General features: G+C 41.4%; 1 long non-coding RNA gene across 1 annotated transcript; it reads left to right on the top strand.

Annotated features, from left to right (window-relative positions):
* The first annotated feature begins 16,366 nt into the window (after window positions 1–16,366).
* LOC308283544 lies at window positions 16,367–20,455 on the top strand. The gene is made up of 7 exons (XR_013961930.1): window positions 16,367–16,512; window positions 17,230–17,722; window positions 18,306–18,379; window positions 18,484–18,592; window positions 19,190–19,265; window positions 19,872–19,948; window positions 20,232–20,455. It is a non-coding gene; the product is annotated as an uncharacterized lncRNA (long non-coding RNA).
* The last annotated feature ends 5,656 nt before the right edge of the window (window positions 20,456–26,111 follow it).

Raw genomic sequence — 26,111 nt, forward strand, 5'->3', positions numbered from 1 at the left:
CTGAAAAGTTCAGCGATTACTTATATGGCAACCACTTCACTGCCATTACCGACAGTAACCCCCTGACATATATACTGACCTCTGCAAAACTGGACGCGACGAGTTATAGGTGGTTGGCAGCACTATCTACATTCTCGTTCAAACTCGTCTACCGTCCAGGGAAGCAGAACGGTGATGCAGACGGCTTGTCCCGCAGGCCTCATGGGGAGTTGGCAGACGATTCTAAGTCTCAAAAAGAGAGAGAACGCATTCTCCAGTTCACCCAAGAACACCTTTCCGATCCAGACAACACCGATGCAGTTGACCAGGAAGTTGTGCAAGCAATCTGCGAGAGGCAACTTATCTACAGTGTCAATCCTGACGACCCCAGTAGTGCTGATAATGTTGCCTTAGTTGAATGTCTTGCAATCTCCGCTGATGCTGTACCTGACAGCTATGGACAAGAGGATCAGTCTGGAGGATTGCCAGCTATCCCCCATCTAACTGAAACAGAGCTCATAGACAAACAGAGAGCTGACCAGTGCATAAGGCATGTCATTGCCCAAATTGAAAATGGTGACAAACCACCTCCCACCTTACGGAGTGAACTCCCTGACCTTCCACTCCTCCTGAGAGAACTAAACCGGCTTGAGCTTTTGGATAATATCCTGTACCGGCGACGCCAAGAAGGTTCCAATACAACTTACCAGCTTGTACTCCCAGCTGAGCTTCGTGATACAGTCCTGACCAGCCTACACGACCATATGGGTCACATGGGGGTGGACCGTACATTGGATCTTGTAAGGACTAGGTTCTACTGGCCGAGGATGGCTGTGGATGTGGAGCGGAAGGTGAAGACTTGTGGCAGGTGTGTACGGAGGAAGGCACAGCCTGAGAGAGCTGCACCCCTGGTTAACATTAACACCACAAGACCTCTTGAGCTCCTCTGTATGGACTATCTCTCTCTCGAACCTGACAGAAGTGGAACCAAAGACATTCTTGTGATCACGGACCACTTTACCAAATTTGCGGTTGCCATTCCTACAGCTAATCAGAAGGCCCGCACAGTTGCGAAGTGTCTGTGGGAGAACTTTATGGTGCACTATGGGATGCCAGAAAAATTACATAGTGACCAGGGCCCGGACTTTGAGTCCCGCTTGATAAAAGAACTCTGTCAGGTGGCTGGCATACACAAAGTAAGGACTACCCCATACCACCCCAGGGGAAACCCTGTTGAGCGTTTTAATCGCACCTTACTAGACATGCTGGGCACTCTTCAGAACCAAGATAAGTCCCATTGGCGTGACTTTGTAAAACCCCTGGTCCACGCCTACAATTGCACCAGAAATGACGTGACAGGTTTCACTCCGTACGAGCTAATGTTTGGGCGCCAGCCTCGCCTGCCGGTTGATTTGGCGTTTGGACTGCCAGTGCGTGAGAGTCGACCTACATCACATTCTGACTATGTGAAAAACCTCAAGTCAAGGCTTGAAGAAAGCTATAAAATAGCCATGGACAATGCTGCCAAGGTAGCACACAAGAACAAAACAAGGTTTGACAGGCGTGTAACTGCCTCAGACTTGGATGTTGGAGACCGAGTACTGATCAGAAATGTCCGTATCCGGGGAAAGCATAAGATCTCAGACAAGTGGGAGTCAACCATCTATGTAGTGGTGAGCAAAGCAGGTACCCTCCCTGTCTATACAGTCCGACCTGAAAACAAGGATGGTCCTCTGAGAACCCTGCATAGAGACTTACTTCTCCCATGTGGATACTTGCCTGCAGAGGAAAGCAGTGAGCCTGTCCAGCAGTCTGCAAGGCGCAGACCGACAACTCGTGCAAATCCAGCTGCAGATGCCGATCATTCCTCAGAGGAAGAGGATGATGACATAGTTCCAGGCTACTGGTTCAGCCGATCCCCGAATGTTCATGTCCCCACAGTCCATGAAAGTCCAGTGCAGCCTGATTCACCTATGTCTACTGAGCAAGATACACCGCATACTGAACCCCCAGGCGTATGTCCCGCCGAGAGTCCAGTACAGAGAACCGAGAACAGTGACTTACCTGAAAGAGAATGCCCTGTGGAAGGAGCAAACTTATCTGATGTCGATATCCAGAATGAACAGCTTCCGGTGCTCTCTGACACGCCAGAGAGTGAAGAGGAGACAGATGGAACTGGAAATGTAGAGTCTGAGGAGGAAGGAATGGACAATTTGGATGAAGCGGAGACAGTAGCAGAAAATGAACCAGAGGAAAACACAGAGGCATCTGTCTCTGTCAGGAGATCAGAGAGGAGTCGTCAGCCTACGAAGCGGCTTGACTATGCTGAGCTTGGAAATCCCTTGGTCACAGTGGTCAAATCATTTTACCATGGGCTGTCCCTTGCCCCGTTCCCCCAAACAATGATCGTGTAACCGTTGCCATGTCCGGGGACGTACATGAGTTCAGCAGGGGAGGATGTAACCCAGGCTTGAATTGACCATGCCTGAGTTTGTAGTATTTCATGGAGTGAATAAATAAGTTCATTTTCAGTTGATTTACAAAGTGCTAAAAACGATTTAAAAGTGCTTTTGATTTAATACATTTAAGTCATACTGATATACATTGGTCTATTGTCTACAAGTTGTTAAAATGTGAAGAACAAGCTGTATACATTGAAGGGAAAAAAGGTTGAAAAACAAACAAACAGGGTGTCTTGCAGGAGTCAGCAAAGGTTAAAATTACCTGGCTCTGTGATTGACTCCCAAAGCGGCCAATCACTGAGCTCTGAGTCCTGAATGTCCAGCCCTTTAGTGTGGGACTTCCTGTCATATAAAAGCAGAGAACTTCCTACTTCCTGCATAAACACATGCTGCCATTTCTCATGTGATGCTGTACACAGAGGAACACAGAAACAATCTTTTGACATCCACTTGGTAAATATGAGAAATAATCTTCCATTTCGAAACATCCACATTCCCAACGTTGTTATACAACTCCTGATGTGTATATTTTGTTATATTTTGACTTTGTAGAGCAGCTTGTGACCGGGTTGTGCAAATCACTGTCCAGCCAGGTGATTCTGCACTGTGCAAGTGATTGCTTTGATCAGCGGTGAGTGAGACCATGACTTGTGTAACTGTTGGGTTTACTAAAGAAAACTGATGTTTATGGTTGAGATGTATTAGCCACATAAAGTTGGCAAGGTGTATTTTGTTATGCTGAAACACTGTGATAATTGATTTATTTTGGTTACTGAAGGGAACATTTTCTAAATGTGTATTTTGGGTTGAGTGACTGAAGGGTTAATTTTTAGTGCATCTCTCACCTGTTGCTAGCCAGGGAGAGATATTAGGCACGTTTTGTCCATAAATACCTCAGAGTTACTGCACAAAAATACCATTTGAACAGTTATGGTGCACTTTATTGCAATTTACCTCAGTTCATTGTAGACATTAAAGGAGCATTTCATGTATTTTATTTTTTGGTTAAAAAGAAAACAGTTCATTGAATATAGTGAATATTTAAAAGAATTGTGAATAGAAAATAAGCGCTTAAGATATCTTGAATGGTTTTTGAATGTACTTCAACAGTACATGATTACAAGAAGAAAAGACATGATTGGGCCAATTAATAATTAACAGTTAAAATATATTTAATTCATGCCAATTCATGGAGATTTAAGAACATGGTTTACATGGTGTGTGAGTAACACATACTATTGGGTGTTGTCTGACCTACTATAGGTCAGGTTTTTTGGTTGATTCAGATCAAACCACCATCATCCCTGGAGCGTGTGGAGAAGAGGGCGGCGCATCCCTTCCATTGCACCGTGCCAGGTGTATTCCCCACGACCCATCAGAACCATTGATCCCCAGATCTGTTGATTCCCCAGTTCGTGCTGGGGTGGCGAGCTACCCAGAGCCTGAACATCGATGGTGATTCCCCTCCCTCACGGACAGTGGTGGTAGGACAAAGAGAAACACTATTGCGATTCGGATAAAGGGCCCCAACGAGATCTCACATAAAACTTTGGGAACTAAGGGTTTCATATTTTGCCGGCTTTTCTTTTTTTGGTTTATTATTTTTCATACTGCAGTTGTTGTATTTTTCCTGTGCCCTATTGGTTTTAATAATAAGTGGCCTTTCAACTATTCCAGTTCAACGTTGTCTGTGTCATTATTGATATGCAACACTGGCTCTTAACGATCTAGAGTACTTCTGATACTAGTCCAGCTAAAGATACACACATTGAACATTACATACCTGTACTCCCATTACTATTACGTAACCAGGGTTACACTGACATCATAGACCACATGAGACTGATATCCATATATGGTCATACAAAGATATTGATAACTTCAGGGATCTCCATATATGGGCATAAAATGTACAAGGATGGAATGGTTTAGGCTCAAATAGGGGCAAGGATACAAAGTTATTTATTTGCAAATTTGACTCGTGTCACGACAACCATTCTTGCATTGTCTGCTAAAAGCCTAAAAAACAAGTTACTCTTATGTACCAAAGTAATGGTTGCCAATGACAAGGTCTCGACTATATACAGTACATGAAATGCAGAGAGCAAGATACTGTAGAAAACACACTGACTGATATAGACTACATCTTTCATAGTTCATCCTCATTGCATCACTTTGATGTGAGGCCATCCAAGGTAAGGAAGCCTGAGCGAGACCCATCTCTCTAAACCTATCTCTCTTTCTCTCGCGCGCACACTCGCGCGCATACAAATCTATTATGTCTGAGGAGACTGCAGGGGACTGGGGCATAATGACAGTGACATAATGCTGACAGCATCAAGATAATATATTTTTCTACAGAATAGTAAACAAATACACACGCACGCACGCACGCACACACACACACACGCAACCACCACCACGGCACAGCACACAATGAAGGCATTAGAGTTCAGGATGTAAATGCACAACGGATGACTGAACGATTGAATTTTAATGCCAGCTTCAGAGGCTTGGCACTTGTAAGAAACGTAATTCCTTATCTATATGTTTTAACAGCTGCAAGGTAAGCAAAGTGGAAGACCAGGTTTACATTGGGCTCCCACTACTGCATAACTCGAACAATTTCCAGCAACATACTGTACACATACAGTATGTAGGTGTATATACTACAGAACACAATTTACAATGTAGGCATTTATCATGCTCCTTATCCTTACAAAGTATGAGGTTGGAGAAAAAGTCATATTGAGCATGCATCTATGAACTCTCCACAGAAATACATGACATACAGTAGCTATTAATTAAAAGCTGTCGTGTCCAGTGGTGGATGGTGTTGATTGTGGGTAGCATGTCTTCCTTAGCATTTATGGAAATCTTTTACAGCAAGAGGGAGGGACACCATTTCATTGTTGCTCATGACTCTGGAGCCTTTGCTCATACTGGGATTTCCGCTGGTATTACAATTAGAGGCCTGCGTAGGCAAACTGCTGTAAATGCTTTTCACTGTGGATAGATACCGTATGTGTACAGTACAGCATATTGCTCACATTTAGACTACATTTAGACGTTACTAAATGATTACTCCCTTCTATTATTCTTTTCAAGTGGTGCCGGTTCTGACGCTTCTGCAAGTGACTATGTGTGTGTGTCTGTCTGTCTGTCTGTCACACACAGGGAATAATGGGAAGGGATTATGTATACGTTTTTACATTGAAATACATTCATATATATTGAGCCAGGGGGGGGAGCACTCCACAGCCATCACTCCTAGCCTGCCCCCTGTACCCCTCCATTCCTTACTACTATCAGCTTAGCTCTGGTCCAGAGCGTTATATTTTTTTAGCAGAAAATAAAACATGTTCGCAAGACGGAAATTATTGTGTTTTACTCCACAGTGCCCCCTAAAGATCTTGTCAATATATGTTAACGTTGACCATAATTTACGTCTGGCTGACATGTTTTATTTTCTGCTGAAAAAGTGTATTTTACAGAGTGGGTGGGGTTCTTAGAGGTTTCCCACCACGGAGAATAGACTTTCAACAACGCAAAACGACCTTTGTTGAGGTGATTTGCGAAGTAGTTCTGTTTATTTTGACTGAAGTTGAGCCCTCGTAGTGGCTGAGAAATCCTGGTCTAGTCTTTGAGTCACCCGCCTGTCAGAGCGTTAGAGAGACCTCTCTAACGCTCTGGACCAGATAGTCAGGTTTGTTATGTTAAGAAATGTATGTTTGTCGGATTTTTGTGAGGATTTGTAAAACTATAAATTTTTGGAATCTTCAGAGCATGGGGAATCCAAAAATCAATGTTTCCATTTGCACAGACACCTGCAAAGCCGCCGTTTTGGACGTTCAAAATGGCCGACATAAAATACATAATTTGTGCTATCTTGGCTTCTAGACAACCTAGAAACGTAATTAAACATGCCAATCATATGTTTTCTGGGTCAAGGAATCGAATGCGTAAATGTTGGGTGTAAAATGTTCCGGACCCCCACCCCCTTTCTGGGGGTTATCTATTTTGGGACCTCCCAGAACATTTCGCCAGCCAGTTGTCCTGGCTAATTTGTCCTAATTTCATAATATTAGAGTCGTTTTGTAGGTTTTAAAACCTCCTGGGTTCATTTATTATACTTTTAAAGCAGCCAGAATAATCCTTCTGACTTTTGGTTGGGGTCTTTCCTCACCTGGGACCCTCAGACAGACCCTTGAACCTATCTCAGTAATCGCTCTGCTCCAGAGCAATGTTAAATTAGATCATAATTGAAGCATAAGAGTTGTTGTAGCTGGGCTTTGAAAACAAAAAGGAGTAGTAGCAAATACCAGGGGTCTTCCACAGGGGGTCCGGGACCCCTGGGGGGTCCTCAGTTACTACAGGAGGGGGCCCGCCAAATCTTGATGGGATTTTAAAATGTAACCTTTGATGGTTTATTAGTATTCTCAGTATTATTTATAACATTTTTGTGTTGGATAGTTATGGTTGACAGGTGTTAATTGAGTTTGTGGGGAGGGCGGGCTTAGGGAGGGCTAAAGCCCCCTCTAGCCCCCCCCCCCCCTGGAGCCGTCCCTGTTGCAACATATTACTTTAGGCACGCAGACTAACATGTCCATTTATTGCACTGCACTCACACTGACAACACAACATACACACCTCTGTGTTATCGTCACCCCAAAACCCACACCCTATCCTCCTAAAGAGCTCATGGTCAATTATGCCCAAAGAGATTCACTACATGTCCTCCCTAATAATGTTGGCAGTCTTTGTTTGTATTGTTTAAGCACCATCGCTTGCAATCTGCTTTGCAGCCACATTTGATGAGCTCAAGTATTGCCTATATTTATATGTGTTAAAGCGAAGGATCTCAACGTCTTATGCCTTACCTTAGTTTCCTTTTAGTTGACCTTTATATCAGTGAACTGTACTATCATGAAACTGTAATTTTTCCTATGCAAAACTTCTAATAAATACTTCAATCAAATCAATAAAAAAGCCTTTGAAGCAGGGAGGGCAAGACACTTGACTGGAACATACCCTCCACTTTCTGAATTCCATCTATTTTCTTCAATTGATGGAAGCTCAGGGGAATTTGTCAGGTATGACAAAGTAGGCATCATAATACGATACCTTCATCAAGGGACATGATTTTGAGGAAGTGCACACACATGAAAAGGCTGATGCCCTGATTCCTCATCAAGTCCTTTCCTCTGCTGCTTATGGTGCTTTGTGAGACATAATGTGTTTGGTCACCCGACACTGCTGTTACTTCTCTGAAATTTGCAACAGTCAAAGCCAAGGTACAAAAAAAAGTAAATAGATATATTTGAGTGAGTTCAAGTTATTGAATGTCACAAATGTCAAGGGTTCCTTGGCCTACACAAGTCGTCATGGGTCAACGCCTACTTGAAGCCTGATAATGATGACATTAAGCCATTAACCGCTTCAAGGACCTTAGCAAGAGTTCCATTTCTCCTGAGCTTATTAATGGTGAGCTTCCATCAACATTGCAGTCATTGGAGCATGTTGCATGCCGTGTTTACAGTTCAAAAGGTCCAACAACCAACTCGTGCTGCACTGCTACCACATATCCTCCGTGCCAACTATGTCACAATGTGGGATAAATCATACCTGACAAATTGCCCTAAGCTTCCACCAATCGAAGAAAATGGGTGAAATTCAGAGAGTGGAGGGTATGTTCCAGTCAGGGGTCTTGCCCTCCCTGCTCAAATAATCTGCCTTCCACTCTATGCTATGGTGGAGACTGTGTCAACACTATTAGGTTGGACATTGAAGATGACGATGATAAAGACGAATAGATCCTGCATGTCTGAAATTACTGTATTGTAGTGAATCTCCTTGGGCATAATTGACCATGGGCTCTTTAAGAGGATGGGTGCGGGTTTTGGGGTGACGATAACACAGAGGTGGGTGTGTGTTGTGTTGTGTTGTCAGTGAGTGCAGTGCAATAAATGGACATGTTAGTCTGGGTGTCCCAAAATATGAAGTTGCAATACCTTAAATATTGCAATCCCAGCAGTAACACCTGTCAACCATAACTGTCCAACACAAAAATGTTATAAATAATACTGAGAATACTAATAAACCATCAAAGTACAATACCGGTACATGAACCCTGAATACATAAAAACATTCAAAGTTTCAAATCCCATCAAGATTTGGTGGGCCCCCTGTAGTAACTCTGAGGACCTCCCCAGGAGTCCCGGACCCCCTGTGGAAGACCCCTGGTATTTGCTACTACTCCTTTTTGTTTTCAGAGCCCAGCTACAACAACTTTTATGCTTCAATTATGATCTAATTTAACATTGTTCTGGAGCAGAGCGATTACTGAGACAGACTCAGGGGTCTGTCTGGGGGTCCCAGGTGAGGAAAGACCCCAACCAAAAGTCAGAAGGATTATTCTGGCTGCTTTACAAGTATAATAAATGAACCCAGGAGGTTTTAAAACCTACAAAACAACTCTAATATTATGAAATTAGGACATTAACTGGCTGGCGTAATGTTCTGGGAGGTCCCAAAATAGATAACCCCCAGAAAGGGGGTGGGGGTCCGGAACATTTTACACCCAACATTTACTCATTCGATTCCTTGACCCAGAAAACATAGGATTGGCATGTTTAATTAAGTTTCTAGGTTGTCTAGAAGCCAAGATAGCACAAATTATGTATTTTATGTCGGCCATTTTGAACGTCCAAAATGGCGGCTTTGCAGGTGTCTGTGCAAATGGAAACATTGATTTTTGGATTCCCCATGCTCTGAAGATTCCAAAAATGTATAGTTTTACAAATCCTCACAAAAATCCGACAAAAATACATAACAAACCTGACTAAGAGCTACTATCAGCTATGCAAGCAGGTGTGTAACTGATGACAATTATGACAAAGGAAAGAGGTGCTCCCAATCTGATCAACTAGAGGCAAGTCTACACCCACACACAACACAGACCGAGATATCAAGTCAAACTGCATTTGTATTTTTTATTTATTTTGACCTACTATTTTTTTGGCTTGAAGTAAGCCCACATTGTTTCTTTAGGAACAATATTTTCTAGTTTTACATTGATATTATGGGATGTGTTTATACATTGATATTATGAGATGTGTTTTACATTGATAGGATGTGTTCATACATCCTGCCCAGCCAGAAAGTATTTTATTTACTCCAGATCTGCAGATCTGTCCAATGGTCATTTCCCAGCTGGCACACGACGTCCGTTGACGTTGATTTTTGGTTGGATTTAGGTCGCGACGTCAGCTAACCAAAATCCAACGTTGGACCAACGTCAACTTCCAACGTTGTATCAACGTATTAATTTGACGTCAATTGACGTTGATATTTGGTTGGTTTTAGGTTGTGTTGGTAACTGACCAATAACCAACGTCTGTTCAACGTATTATCCCAACGTCATCCTGACGTCGAATACTGACATTCTGTTGTCGGATTTTTGACCAAACCTCAATGTCTGCCCAACGTTATTATGACAACGTCCACACAACGTTGCAGTCTAACATCATCAGACGTTGATATTTGGTTGGTTTTAGGTTGTGTTGGTAACTAACCAATAACCAACGTCTGTTCAACATATTATCCCAACGTCAGGTTGACGTCGAATACTGACATGCTGTTGTCGGATTTTTGAACAAACCTCAATGTCTGCCCAACGTTATTTTACTAACGTCCAAACAACGTTGCAGTCTAACATCATCAGACGTTGACATTTGGTTGGTTTTAGGTTTTGTTGGTAACTAACCAATAACCAACGTCTGTTTAACCTATTAACCCAACGTCAGGTTGACGTCGAATACTGACATGCTGTTGTCGGATTTTTGACCAAACCTCAATGTCTGCCCAACGTTATTTTACTAACGTCCACATAACGTTGAAGTCTAACATCATCAGACGTTGATATTTGGTTGGTTTTAGGTTGTGTTGGTAACTGACCAATAACCAACGTCTGTTCACGTATTATCCCAACGTCATCTTGATGTCGAATACTGACATTCTGTTGTCGGATTTTTGGACAAACCTCAATGTCTATCCAACGTTATTATGACAACGTCCACACAACGTTGCAGTCTAACATCATTAGACGTAGATATTTGGTTGGTTTTAGGTTGTGTTGGTAACTAACCAATAACCAACATCTGTTCAACGTATTATCCCAACGTCAGGTTGACGTCGAATACTGACATGCTGTTGTCGGATTTTTGACCAAACCTCAATGTCTGCCCAACGTTATTTTACTAACGTCCACACAACGTTGCAGTCTAACATCATCAGACGTTGACATTTGGTTGGTTTTAGGTTGCGTTGGTAACTAACCAATAACCAACGTCTGTTCAACCTATTATCCCAACATCATGTTGACGTCGAACACTGACATGCCCTTGTCGGATTTTTGACCAAACCTCAATGTCTGCCCAACGTTATTTTACTAACGTCCACATAACGTTGAAGTCTAACATCATTAGACATAGATATTTGGTTGGTTTTAGGTTGTGTTGGTAACTAACGAATAACCAACGTGTGTTCAACGTGTTTTCCCAACATCAGGCTGATGTTGAATCACTGACATGCTGTTGTCGGATATTTGACTGAACCTCAGTGTCTGTCCAACGTTATTATAATAACGTCTACACAACATTGCAGTCTAACGTCATTAGACGTTGACATTTGGTTGGTTTTAGGTTGTGTTGGTAACTGACCAATAACCAACGTCTGTTCGACTTATTATACCAGCGTCATCTTGACGTCGAATACTGACATGCTCTTGTCTGATATTTGACCAAACGTCAATGTCTGCCCAATGTTATTATGACAACGTCCACACAACGTTGCAGTCTAACATCATCAGACGTTGATATTTGGTTGGTTTTAGGTTGTGTTGGTAACTGACCAATAACCAACGTCTGTTCGACGTATTATCCCAACGTCAGGTTGACGTTGAATACTCAGATGCTGTTGTCGGTATTAGACCAAACCTCAATGTCTGCCCAACGTTATTTTACTAACGTCCACATAACGTTGAAGTCTAACATCATCAGACGTTGATATTTGGTTGGTTTTAGGTTGTGTTGGTAACTGACCAATAACCAACGTCTGTTCGACTTATTATTCCAGCGTCATCTTGACGTCGAATACTGACATGCTGTTGTCGGATTTTTGACCAAACATCAATGTCTGCCCAATGTTATTATGACAACGTCCACACAACGTTGCAGTCTAACATCATTAGACGTAGATATTTGGTTGGTTTTAGGTTGTGTTGGTAACTAACCAATAACCAACATCTGTTCAACGTATTATCCCAACGTCAGGTTGACGTCGAATACTGACATGCTGTTGTCGGATTTTTGACCAAACCTCAATGTCTGCCCAACGTTATTTTACTAACGTCCACACAACGTTGCAGTCTAACATCATCAGACGTTGACATTTGGTTGGTTTTAGGTTGCGTTGGTAACTAACCAATAACCAACGTCTGTTCAACCTATTATCCCAACATCATGTTGACGTCGAACACTGACATGCCCTTGTCGGATTTTTGACCAAATCTCAATGTCTGCCCAACGTTATTTTACTAACGTCCACATAACGTTGAAGTCTAACATCATTAGACATAGATATTTGGTTGGTTTTAGGTTGTGTTGGTAACTAACGAATAACCAACGTGTGTTCAACGTGTTTTCCCAACATCAGGCTGATGTTGAATCACTGACATGCTGTTGTCGGATATTTGACTGAACCTCAGTGTCTGTCCAACGTTATTATAATAACGTCTACACAACATTGCAGTCTAACGTCATTAGACGTTGACATTTGGTTGGTTTTAGGTTGTGTTGGTAACTGACCAATAACCAACGTCTGTTCGACTTATTATCCCAGCGTCATCTTGACGTCGAATACTGACATGCTCTTGTCTGATATTTGACCAAACGTCAATGTCTGCCCAATGTTATTATGACAACGTCCACACAACGTTGCAGTCTAACATCATCAGACGTTGATATTTGGTTGGTTTTAGGTTGTGTTGGTAACTGACCAATAACCAACGTCTGTTCGACGTATTATCCCAACGTCAGGTTGACGTTGAATACTCAGATGCTGTTGTCGGTATTAGACCAAACCTCAATGTCTGCCCAACGTTATTTTACTAACGTCCACATAACGTTGAAGTCTAACATCATCAGACGTTGATATTTGGTTGGTTTTAGGTTGTGTTGGTAACTGACCAATAACCAACGTCTGTTCGACTTATTATTCCAGCGTCATCTTGACGTCGAATACTGACATGCTGTTGTCGGATTTTTGACCAAACATCAATGTCTGCCCAATGTTATTATAACAACGTCCACACAACGTTGCAGTCTAACATCATCAGACGCTGATATTTGGTTGGTTTTAGGTTGCGTTGGTAACTAACCAATAACCAATGTCTGTTCAACGTATTATCCCAACGTCATATTGATGTTGAATTCTGACATGCTCTTGTCTGATATTTGACCAAACGTCAATGTCTGCCCAACATTATCATGACAACGTCCACACAACGTTGCAGTCTAACATCATCAGATGTTGATATTTGGTTGGTTTTAGGTTGTGTTGGTAACTGACCAATAACCAACGTCTGTTCGACGTATTATCCCAACTTCAGGTTGACGTTGAATACTCAGATGCTGTTGTCGGTATTAGACCAAACCTCAATGTCTGCCCAACGTTATTTTACTAACGTCCACATAACGTTGAAGTCTAACATCATTGGACGTTGATATTTGGTTGGTTTTAGGTTGTGTTGGTAACTAACCAATAACCAACGTCTGTTCAACGTATAATCCCAACGTCAGGTTGATGTCGAATTCTGACATGCTCTTGTCGGATTTTTGACCAAACCTCAATGTCTGCCCAACGTTATCATGACAACGTCCACACAACGCTGCAGTCTAACATCATTAGACATAGATATTTGGTTGGTTTTAGGTTGTGTTGGTAACTAACCAATAACCAACGTCTGTTCAACGTATAATCCCAACGTCATATTGACGTCGAACACTGACATGCTCTTGTCGGATTTTTGACCAAACCTCAATGTCTGCCCAACGTTATCATGACAACGTCCACACAACGTTGCAGTCTAACATCATTAGACATAGATATTTGGTTGGTTTTAGGTTGTGTTGGTAACTAACAAATAACCAACGTGTGTTCAACGTGTTTTCCCAACATCAGGCTGATGTTGAATCACTGACATGCTGTTGTCGGATATTCGACCAAACCTCAGTGTCTGCCCAACGGTATTATGACAACGTCCACACAACGTTGAAGTCTAACATCATCAGATGTTGATATTTGGTTGGTTTTAGGTTTTGTTGGTAACTGACCAATAACCAACGTCTGTTCAACGTATTATCCCAACGTCAGGTTGACTGCTTAACTTACAATGCTGTATGCATTGCAAAGGATTATGCTTTGCTGGGGATAAAAACAGAACATCTCTGGTTAAAGACCACATAAAGTATGCAGTTTAAGGGACAGTAAGGTGTCATTACAGTTAGGGACATCTGAATGTTTATGAAATTAAATTAATTTGGATCATAGCATTCATTGGACTATCAGTGTCTCTCTTGAATGTAATGGTAGTTACAGGTAAGCATGAGCATTCAGTTAATCTTGGATGTGAACAAGACCAGTATAACGGGGGAGTTTATTGGCATGGACATAGTGAACAAGGTATCTAGCAAGAATGTCAAAGTTCCTTGATAAGCAACCCCTGAGGACACTAGCCACTTCATTGGTCCAGCGTACCATTACATTGGCTCAACAAAAAACTAAAGATAGGCCGCAACAGTGCCGATTATAAATGAATGTGGGTTGTCCTTAAAGTCCAAGACCATTTCAATTTCAATGTTTTGAATCCTAAATAAGAGCTAGTGTATCTAATCTGAAATGACAGGAACTTAGAGGACAAGTAGGCCTATATTTCTTCAGTGGGGGTATAACAAAATGCATTGTGGCCTAAACTCGGGCGATAAAGAGAGAAAGACAGACAGACAGATAGGCACACCATGATGCTTATCTAACAGTACACAGCAGAATGCTGTGACAATGACCTCTGAATCTTGCCTAGAGTCCATGATTAAAGGCATATTATTCAGCCACAGAAGGGCTTACATAGGCTAGAAATGGCTAACTGTTAATGGAAAGGTCTTGACCTCAGCTGTAATAGGTCATTGTTGAACATCTATGGGACACCATCAAATGGGGTATACCCATTTAAAGATAAAAACAACATATCCCATAATATCTCCTGGCACAGGGATCATCAATGTCTGTACATTGACACATGTGGCGAGACTTGCCTTTGACCATGGTAGATTTTAGATTTTGTTTTTAAATAACAATGTTGTAATTTTGATCATGAGACTAAATTTCTGTCCCAGTCTCCAGGGTTTCTTCAGGATATGTATGACACTATATTCCACTAGTACAGTGGTTCTCAATTTATTTGTATTATTATTATTTTTAAGGACCCATAACTCTGAGAGTGTTTATGGGTCCATTTGGTTCCATACACTCTCAGAGTTACAGACCTGTAATGTTCGATTTGGACCGCATTCAAGGAACTTTGAGGTCCCTCTCAACCTGCTTTGAGAACCACTGTGCTAGTAGACATTTGAGACTGGCTCTTTGTGTGCTACTGGTAACATTATTGTCCACTCCATGGCAAAAATATCATTCAGACAAAAATGTCCACCGCAAGCCAGCCTGGGGTATCCACAGTTTAATACCGCATACTATTAACTATGAAGTTTATCAATGTAAAACATTATAGATGTGACATAGAACAAAGTGTACAAATCAGCCCAACATACACAACCCATTATGGACGGGAACCCCTGTTTTATCCCTCAGGCGTTTTTTTTCTGAAAACTTAGGTCAGGCTTTAGAAGGTATCGACCTTATGTCTTAATGGTTTAAAAACAGTAAAGATATATGGAATGGCAACCTGATATTAACTGCATTTGTTCTCGAAATGGGGTCCTTGAGGGAGTTCCAGGGGGTCCCCTGCTAAATGATAGTTAGGAATGAAATGGACCCTTATGGGTAACTCATAGAGTGTACAAATGGAACCAAAATGGACCCATTAACATTGATTTTACAATAAATTGGGGTCTCAGATAGAAATGCCATAAAATGGAGGTCCGTACTTAGACTAATGCATGTCAAACTGGGGTTCTTGCAATTAAAATAGTTGAGAATCACTGCTTGACTCATCAAAATCTTCTCTAATGGAAATGTTTCTTCTTTGAAATGTTTGAGATCCACTACCATACTGTATTCCTCAATGCTTCAGAAGCTTAATATAAAACTATCCTGCTTGAAATGAGTATAATACAATAAAAACATCATCCTGACGTCAACCTGACGTTGGGATAATACGTTGAACAGACGTTGGTTATTGGTTAGTTACCAACACAACCTAAAACCAACCAAATATCAACGTCTGATGATGTTAGACTTCAACGTTATGTGGACGTTAGTAAAATAATGTTGGGCAGACATTGGTTATACAAGCAAATTATCATCTGTAATTAAATCTGATTAAAACACATTTTAATGCCTATCTTTTGGGATATTATAGTTTGGAGGAAACATGAAAGATGAAGGGAGCCATCTTTGTAGTTACAGAGAGGAACACAATATATGTGTGTTTATGGAAAGCAGTTTGAAAATCAACTACACTGCCCACAATGCAATTGCAAATGCCTGATTGGCTGTGTGTCATGTGACTGTGATGTGGCCAGCTACCACTGGCTCTGCTGAGAGCACACCCCCACTTTGAATCCAAACAGCCCACAGCAGTTACATTTGTCACCAACAGCAAGCATTGAGAGCTGCTAGTCTAAAAGTGATTTAAGATAAAACTAAACTAAATAAAATCACTGTTGATTGTTGAACAGGAAGATAGGTTGCTGCCAGTCTATTTGTGGGATTAAATCTACATTATGGAGACTTTTTGCACACAGAGAAGGAGTTTTGGAGCAGGGAGATGACACAGGTATGTAAAGCTATTTTAATTGATTGCTTTTGCTTCCAGTACTTTTTACAACTTCACTATTTACAATTCATACTCCAGTGTTTTCAGCCCTTTTCATGTCAAGGACCCCAAAATCCAAAATGACTATTTGGCTGCAGACCCCTTTTAATATGTGACAGGAACCCTCATTCCTGTAAAAAAGTTTCCATTATATAATGTTTCCAAGGTCCATTATTTATTCAGCAGTTAAATAGTGTTATTGTGACAGTAATCATTGCTATTTATATAGTGTTTGTTTAGTAATGTTAGGTTGGTTCCAGCCTTCCAGGTGGTCCCCAGCTAAATGATGGGGAGTTGATAACCAAATGGACCCCTATAGATCTTTTAATTACTGTAAAATCAAACCAAATGTACAAGCTAAATTATCTTTTACACATGATCTGTATTCCTAAATTATTAGGTATGAGACTGAGAGGCTAAATCTCACTAAATGGTGGTCCATGGCTCAAATGCATAATTGACAAACACGGATTTTGTGCCATGGTTCTCAAAGTGGGAGTGGGAGCTAGAAGTGATTAACAGGAGTGTGTGTGTGTGTGTGTGTGTGTGTGTGTGTGTGTGTGTGTGTGTGTGTGTGTGTGTGTGTGTGTGTGTGTGTGTGTGTGTGTGTGTGTGGTACATGGCTCATTTGTAATGTATTTTGTAGTCTTTCAACTTTTGTTTTTCTTCTGTCAACAGAAAATTCCAACGTCGAAAAGAAAACCAGTCTATGCAATATGGTAGGTTAAGTCTCCTCTTACCACCCTTTAGCAAAGTCCTTTTTAATCCAGGAAATCCAGTAGTAATCCACAATAGGAAAATAAAAGGTATCTTCATCCTGTGGTATAATATCCAAGATCCAATATAGAATACAGCATGACTTTTGCATGAGACTTCTCCTTCTCTTCTTACCCTGTACTGCCAAAGCTGCACTTCACAGGTGTTACAAACACGTCTGAATGCCAATCTACTGCAGCCAATCACTGCAGGAACTAGTCAAGTACTAAATAATATACTGTACATGCTCATATTATGCAATGTGTTCTTGTAGATAATTTTGTGTCTAATGCAACATTGTTGTTTGATGGAGTATGATAAAATCTAACCTATTCATTTCCTTTTTCACTCTCTCTCTGTTACATGAGGTGTCTCTGTGGTGGTATGAGGTGATCCTGGGAGCTAAGCCAACCAGGTAATTTACTTAATTAATAATGATTTATTTGAACTGAGAAGCCATTCTACAGCCTCACATTGTGTGTGCTTGTAGATCAGCTATTTTTGTGACTTCGGTCCATTATATCTCCCCTTTAATGATTGAATGATTGCACTCTCCCACAGTAATAAGGAAAAGAAAAAACAACACATGTTGACCATTTTTACACTTTGTTAATTTTAAGCTCAGTGTCAGGGAAGCCCACAATGAGAGTAAATGCCAGCAGAACAATATTGCAAGCCATTTTGGCAAAACCTTGATCGGCGCTACCCACACGTTAGGTTGTGTAGCTCATGCCTCGAATGCCCGATGCTTACAAGCTGTACTTTGTTGTAAAGGTGACGAATCAATGATAAAAATGATATAAAACAATACAAATTGGTATTATTAAAGGGGAGATAATGGACCGAAGTCAAGTTTCCTTTCTTTTTGTGCTGATTTTATTTCCTTTCTCTCTGTGTCTCAGGTGCCGTACGTTGGGTGGCTGCTTGTTCTTGTGACGCAGTGTCCAGTCCTGTCTTATGTGGAAGCAAACACTTCTCCCTCTCTCTCTCTCTCTCAGGTGTCTGCTGTGCTTGTCCCGCCTTTCCTTTGGGATAGACATGGTGGTTTCTACTCTTGGGAGATAACAACCAGGTAGTCTGATCATTGTTTTGTACTAAATAGCCAATCTACAAACTGTTGTGCGATGGAAAATTATAACGCTTTGATTGGGTGTCTAACCTCTCTTTCTCTCTCAGGTGGCGTGACGTGTCTGATAGTCCTTTCGGACCTGGTGCCAGTGGTTGACAGGATAGAGGATGGAGAGAGGAGCAACATCTCTGTGATGACCAAGCTTTTAAGACCTTGGTAGGCTTTATATGAGTCACAGTATAAAGTGCATGTTTCAACATGGAAGAAGAGGAGGTTCGCACACTGTTCCAGAGCTCCGGTAAATAGTTATTATTCTATCCTAATAAACTATTTACTGGAGCTCTGGAACAGTGTGTGAACCTCCTCCTTCCATGGTGTGTATATTATATATTCCTTGGTTCGGCACCTGTAAATCTTTGGAGATGTGCTTGCTTCCCTCTCTGCATGTTTCAACATACAATATGAATTAACCCTTGTGTGATGTGGTTTTCAGTGTCTGCATGATTATTTGTTTAATTATTCTAGGCGATGGCCTGTCTGCATGTTTTCATTTTTTCGCAGCTTAACCACTGGAACCCCCTCTTATGACAATGTCATGATATGTGAAAATTATGTGAAAATAAATAAATACAATTTTGCATGAATGTAGCTTATAGACCTGCTGTTGCTGAGCAGATTTGGTGTAGAGGGTTTAAAAAAGCGGACCACCCTGGGCCACCTGATCAACAAGGGATCAAGAGATTATATGCCATGTTTACAAAAGAACCTTACCCTACTATATTGTTCACAAAAATGTAATATGTTTTTCTTCAGGCTCTTCGGTAACCACATGAAGGGGGAAAAGGAAGGTGGCTTTGGAGAAGACTGATGTATTTTAGAGCAATACAAGGTAACTTCATGTTGACCAAGGACAGACAATTGGCACACACCAATCTGTAAATAATGTAATTGGGCAAAACATGTCCTTCCCTTTGATACAATGGCAAGTGTCTTTGATTTGGTGTCTAACCCAGGGGGTTTCAAACATTTTTGACTCGGGTCACCTCGCCCCTGTAAATAATATTTTAATCCACAGCACCCTTGAAGTACACTGTAAATATTTTGAATCTTACACCATTGGAGAAATATCAGTTTCCATTAGAACTGACTGAAAATAACTTTATACTTTATGTTTAACCACTTGAACCCCAGCATCCCTATTCTGGGAGGAAGGTTCACCAAAAATAGCCGATCTACAAGCTCACAGCGCGTCGTGACATGTTGTGAGCTTGTAGATCTGCTATTTTTGCAGAAGAGAGTTGGCCGTAGATGGAAAAATAACTCCTCACAAATCAGGTCAGTTTTACTTAGTGAACTGATATTGATGTAGTGATATTGATGATCAGATTATTCTGAGACACCCCTGGACTGGCATCAAGGCACCCTAGGGTGCAACAGCACCCACTTTAGGAAACCCTGGTCTAACCTATTTCCTTCTTTCTTCTCTCTCTCTTAGCTGGCGTGATGTGTCTGCTTGGGTCCAGTCGTTGAGAGGATGGAGAGAAGAAGCACCTCTGTGACCAAGCTTTTTAAGTAAGTAAGAAGTAATGCACAGCATAACACAGTATAAGGTTTGGGTGTTCTGTGGTTTTCAGTGTCTTACAATTTAATTCTTCTGGGTGAGGGCCTGCTTAACCAACTGAACTCTTGTTATTTTAAGGTTATGAGGGTGAACATGATGTGAAGTTTTCAAGTTTTTGTATGCATTGTGACCTTGTAGACACACCTGTAAATAATTTAATTTGCAAAACATGACAATGTGGTGGTGTAAGGTTATGACAGCATGTTACATATTTTGTATTCTCTTTTTCTACAGATGCCGTCATGACGTTCAACCCAGAAGCAGAGGACAACCTAAAGCAGCAGAGGCGGGAGACACAGGGGAACTGTCCATTTCAAGAGGGACACTATGGACTGATATAACTTGAATTAGTTCTGGTTGGACCTAAAACCTGGTAGCTCACTGGACATGCAGGCAAGAGGAGGCAGCGGGGGACACAAACGCATGCACTCAGAACTGATTGAACTGACACTGTGAATTCTGGGGGATCTTGGTAGTTCTGTTTGGTCCTACAGTTTAATCTGGCAACTCACCGGAATACATTTTTTAAATTATTTTTTGTAGTTGTGAACTCACCGGAATATATTTTTTTAAATAATTTTTGTTGTTGTTGTGAACTCACTGGATTATATTTTTTAATTATTATATTTTTGTTGTGAACACACCAGAATATATTTTATTAATAATTTTGTTGTTGTTGTGGGACATATGCAAGTAAAAAGGAAACTGTCTGGAAGTTCTCTCTGAGGTAGGCTGTGCTATTATTTCATGTATTTCTTTATTTGTCCAGTGTTAAGGTAAAAAAAAGGTGAACTGTTATGTTCTTTTCTGGATCAAGCTTAATCAGACCTAGTGACTGCTGTGTGAGCTACCCTCTATTCACTATTCAGTACTTGACACAATTTGGTGTCATACTGTCATATGTCTGGAAGTTGATGTGATGTTAGCGTTGGTTTTCACGCCCTCTGATGTTTTGCATTTCCAACTTTGGTCATTGATGTCAACCTAATGTTGGGTTTTGACAGCAATGCACCTCTTGCTTACATGTCTAACCAACATTGGAGGATGACGTCTTGCCAACGTTGGGTTATGTTCATTTAACCAAATTAGAACTTGTATCCAAATTTGGAGTTGAACCAGTAATCGTCTACATAACATCTGAGATTAACATCAAGCTGACGTTGGATTATGTCAGTCCAATTTTATTCAACTAAAATAACTTTTATCCAACGTTAGGAGACCAACCAAAATTCAATGTCAAGATAACATCAGATGCTTACATCAAATCAATGTTTGCCTTATGACGTCAATCCGATTTACTTTTCAACAAAAATACATTGGGAGTCTAACCTTTAATCAATGTCTACATGACATCAGAGATTGACATCAAACCAATGTTGGGTCATGACGTCAATCAAACTTAAAAACCCAACGTTGGGAGTCTAACCTTTAATCAACGTCTACATAACATTAGAGATTGACATCAAACAAATGTTATGTTATGACGTCAATCAAACTTTGATTTTCAACCAAAATACAACCGGTATCCAACGTTGGAAGTCTAACCTTTAATCAACGTCTAAGTAACATCAGTGATTGACATTAAATCAACGTTAGTTTAAGATGTCAAACCAACATCAGGTTATGACATCAAACCAACATCGGGTTATGTCGTCTAACCAACGTTAGGTTATGACGTCAGACAAACTTTCTTTTTCAACATCCAATGTTGGGAGTCTAACCTTTAATCAACGTTTACGTAACATCAGAGATTAACATTAAATCAACATTAGTTTAAGATGTCAAACCAACATCAGGTTATGACGTCTAACCAACGTTAGGTCATGATGTCAGACAAACTTTCATTCACAACGAAAATACAACTGGTATCCAACGTTGGGAGTCTAACCTTTAATCAATGTCTATATAACATCAGAGATTAACGTTAAATCGACGTTAGTTTAAGATGTCAAACCAACATCAGGTTACGATGTCTAACCAACGTTAGGTTATGACGTCAGACAAACTTTCATTTACAACGAAAATACAACTGGTATCCAACGATGGGAGTCTAACCTTTAATCAACGTCTATGTAACATCAGAGATTAACGTTAAATCGGCGTTAGTTTAAGATGTCAAACCAACATCAGGTTACGACGTCAAAGCAACATCAGGTTCTGACGTCTAACCAACGTTAGGTTAGGACGTCAGACAAACTTTCATTTACAACCAAAATACAACTGGTATCCAACATTGGGAGTCTAACCTTTAATCAACGTCTATGTAACATCAGAGATTAACGTTAAATCAACGTTAGTTTAAGATGTCAAACCAACATCAGGTTACGACGTCAAAGCAACATCAGGTTCTGACGTCTAACCAACGTTAGGTTAGGACGTCAGACAAACTTTCATTTACAACCAAAATACAACTGGTATCCAACGTTGGGAGTCTAACCTTTAATCAACGTCTATGTAACATCAGAGATTAACGTTGAATCGACGTTAGTTTAAGATGTCAAACCAACATCAGGTTACGACGTCAAAGCAACATCAGGTTCTGACGTCTAACCAACGTTAGGTTAGGACGTCAGACAAACTTTCATTTACAACCAAAATCCAATGGTCATCCAACGTTGGAGTACAACGTTGTCCCAACGTTGTACTGACGTCGTGTGCCAGCTGGGTTATATATACCAGATCTCCAGATCTGTTAGAGGGCGCAGTAGAGTAAAGCCCTTTGCAACAAGGAGTCATAAAAGGAGTGATGAGTTTTTTACCGCATGCGACAAGACGCACGAATCGAACTGGGTTCGATCGAGAAAAAAACGCACGGCGGCAGCCACTCGTCGCACGGCTAATTCGGAGCCGGTGTGCATGAGGTCATAGAGAATCATTGTTTTCTTTTCAAAAAATTATATTGTCCGTTTTATCCGTGCGGTTAAACGCGCCTGTGTGCAAAGGGCTTGAATACATTAATTTCCATCTGGCGGAAATATTTTATTTACTGCCCAAAAGGTTTATTATGCAGAGAAGTTGGGGTCCCACCCTGGAGAATAGAGAAAACTCGATGACGCTCTGGACCAGAGCTCATTGAAGGCATGCCATTTAGTGAATGTAAAGTGTGTGTGGTTGGTATTCTTGGATACATGTGGCACATAAGTATCTCTGTGCAACAGATAAACAAAGATTGTTAACAATGGTTTCATTGTCAAGGTGATCTTATTGTCCTTCAGTCAACACAAAGACTCATAACACGTGGAAAACCATCGACAGGATGAGAGACAGAGAGAGAGAGAGAAGTGAAATAGCAGAGATTTGCATTTATTTTTAACCTCTGCAGGTTTACGTTGTCTCTCACTTCTCCAGGATTTAATGAATGATTGATGATGCCATCATCAATATTTATTGATCATCAAGAGGCCCAGCTCAAGGTTCCTACCTGAATGCTGATGAAACTTTAATTGTCCAATCAAAAACGGTTCTCACTCTTTGATAGAAATAGAAGTGAGAAGTGTTCCATTATCTACTGTCTGTCACGGTTCGAGTCAAGGCAGAGTGTAGGACCCAAGCTCAGACAGTGAAGCGGAGGCAGAAAGGTTCAGATGCAAGAGGTTTTAATAACGAAAAAAGCAAAAGCGGCAACGGGAAAACAAAGGGATATTAATACTAGGCACAAAAGCGTAGAGAACAAACTCATGTGGCAGAATACAATGAACCAACCAAGAACTGAACACACAGGAGAGTATAACTAACTAGACACAGGTGAACTCAACACTTTAGTGAAGAGCTGCTGTGTTTATTCCTGCTAACAGTCAGCAACTACATGTTTAAGGCATTAGAGCTGACAGACGTTAGCAGAATCTGTCTTGAGAGATTACTGAATATTCCTTAGACTGTAGCTTGATGAATAATTTACACTTTTGTGTGGGTGGGCTAAGGTGGTCAGGATATCTAGAAATGCACATTCACATTGCAATACCACAAATGTGTACATCATATCAATGTGTCACATTTAGCAGTGTAATTCACAAGTGCAATCCTCTGTTAATTCACCCTAACAAAAGTAACATGTACACTCCACATGAACCATAGTGTCCCTATTGTGGGGCAAACATTCAGTGAAAATAGCAGTGCTAAGCTCACAATGCGTTGCTAAGCGACACGTTGTGAGCTTCTGAGCTTGAAGAAATTTGATGTAGAAGGAAACAAGTATGGGGCCTATTATAGACTCGAGGGGGACTCCCGTCAGTGAATTATACAGGATTAAGTTGGTTAAATTAACATTGAGGATTTTACTGTGTAGTTTGTCTGGAAAACTGCGCGAAGGAGATGGCATATTTCTCTGCTGATCTCATTACCTCTAAGCCCAGAGGTTTTAAACATTTTCAAGCAAAGGGCCTGAGTCATCAAAACTTCTACTATATGCAAATTTGCGCTACTGTACATATAATTCTTAAGATATTTAAGTGCTGATTTTATCCAGAACAATGAGCGAGTCGGATTCGTTGTCTTGCTAGAGAGGGCACATTGGCTGCATTATGGTTTAAACCTGGGACCTTTTTTTCCGGGACAGTATAGGACATCTCACTGTCCAAAAGTGTAAAGTGTAGAATCTTTTCCTGCATATCTCGCAGTTAAGCCACTTGGCCAATTAAGTACCGTCAACACAAACTGCGAGGACGCACGGACGCACGGACGCACGGACGGACGCACGGACGCACGGACGGACGGACGGACGGACGGACGGACGGAGGGGAAAACATACTCTCCCTCAGCCTTCGGCTGGTGGAGACAATTAATGTTTAAAATTATGAGAGATTCATTACCCTCTGCTCGACCATGTGCAGTAATTGGCTCATACTTAACTCAAAATCACAGGGGGACCAGAGTTTATACAGCACACATACAGTGCCCAGACACAGACACAGTGTTATTATACATCCACATACAGTATTTGTTGGCATACACTGTATAGCCTGCACAACTCAACCCACACGCACAGGGACAATCTGTCCACCTACACCACCGCGCTGCCGCGCTCTCTGTTTTGGCTTCATCGCCCCTGAGACTGACTCCACGCCCTGTTAATATTCTCCTCGCCATTAAGAGGCTGTTATTGCATTCACAAAATCCTCTCCCTCCCTCTCGACCCCTCCCTCCGTGTCCTCGTCATCCCCAACCGTTCCCCTTTCTCTCGTTTGAGGAAGGGTTTCTCATAATAAGTCTGTTCTGCATGGACAAGCTGTTTTTTCCCCTTCCTAGGGAAATCACTTGTGTTCAGGTGTGTGTGTGTGTGTGTGTGTGTGTGTGTGTGTGTGTGTGTGTGTGTGTGTGTGTGTGTGTGTGTGTGTGTGTGTGTGTGTGTACACACACAGTGCATGCGCGTGGACGTACAAACTTATTTGTTCTTGATTTTACGAAAATACATTCTCACATCCTTGTCTATGTGTGTGTGCGTGTGCATGTGTGCATGCGCTCAGCTGTGACCTCCTGGGTGTGGGCGTTGTTATCACTGGGGCTCAGCCTCAGAAACACAGAGAGAGACAGAACAGGCTGATAAGCCTTAATGTGGTAAAGCTAGACTTCAAGCCCTGCTGTCATTAACACCAACCTCCTACTGCTCTTATTAGGTTATTATGGGTCCTGCAGGAGCACAGAGAGAGAGAGAGAGGGACAGGGAGATAAACAAGAAGGGGGTGGCCGTGAGTCACCGACCTCTGCTCTGCTCTCTCTCTCTCTCTCTCTCTCTGAGTGTGAGTTCACAACCTTCCTCTGTTCCCCTTCAGTCTCTTTCAGAAAGAGCCATGGCAGCAGTTTATGACGGGGGCTATCAGAAATGAGAAACGTAACTTTTAAACTCAAAAGTCTCTCTCTCTCTCTCTCTCTCCCCCTCTCCCTCTCCCGCTCTGTAAGTTTGACCACTGGGAACAAAGAGGAACAAGGGTTGAGTCCAAAGTCCTCACTTAGGTAAAAGTGCACCTCTGCACATTTTCTGAAATTGCTCAATAGGAATCCCAAAGAGATTTAGACAAAGGGAGAGGGCAGAGGAGATGAGGTGTGGATGCTTACTTTACTTCATTCAAGGGTCCCTACTGTAAGTCTGACGGACATTTCCATTTAACTTCAGTGTGC

Source organism: Nannobrachium achirus (assembly GCF_963921795.1).
Source record: "Nannobrachium achirus genome assembly, chromosome: 4".
Classification (NCBI taxonomy): Eukaryota; Metazoa; Chordata; class Actinopteri; order Myctophiformes; family Myctophidae; genus Nannobrachium; species Nannobrachium achirus.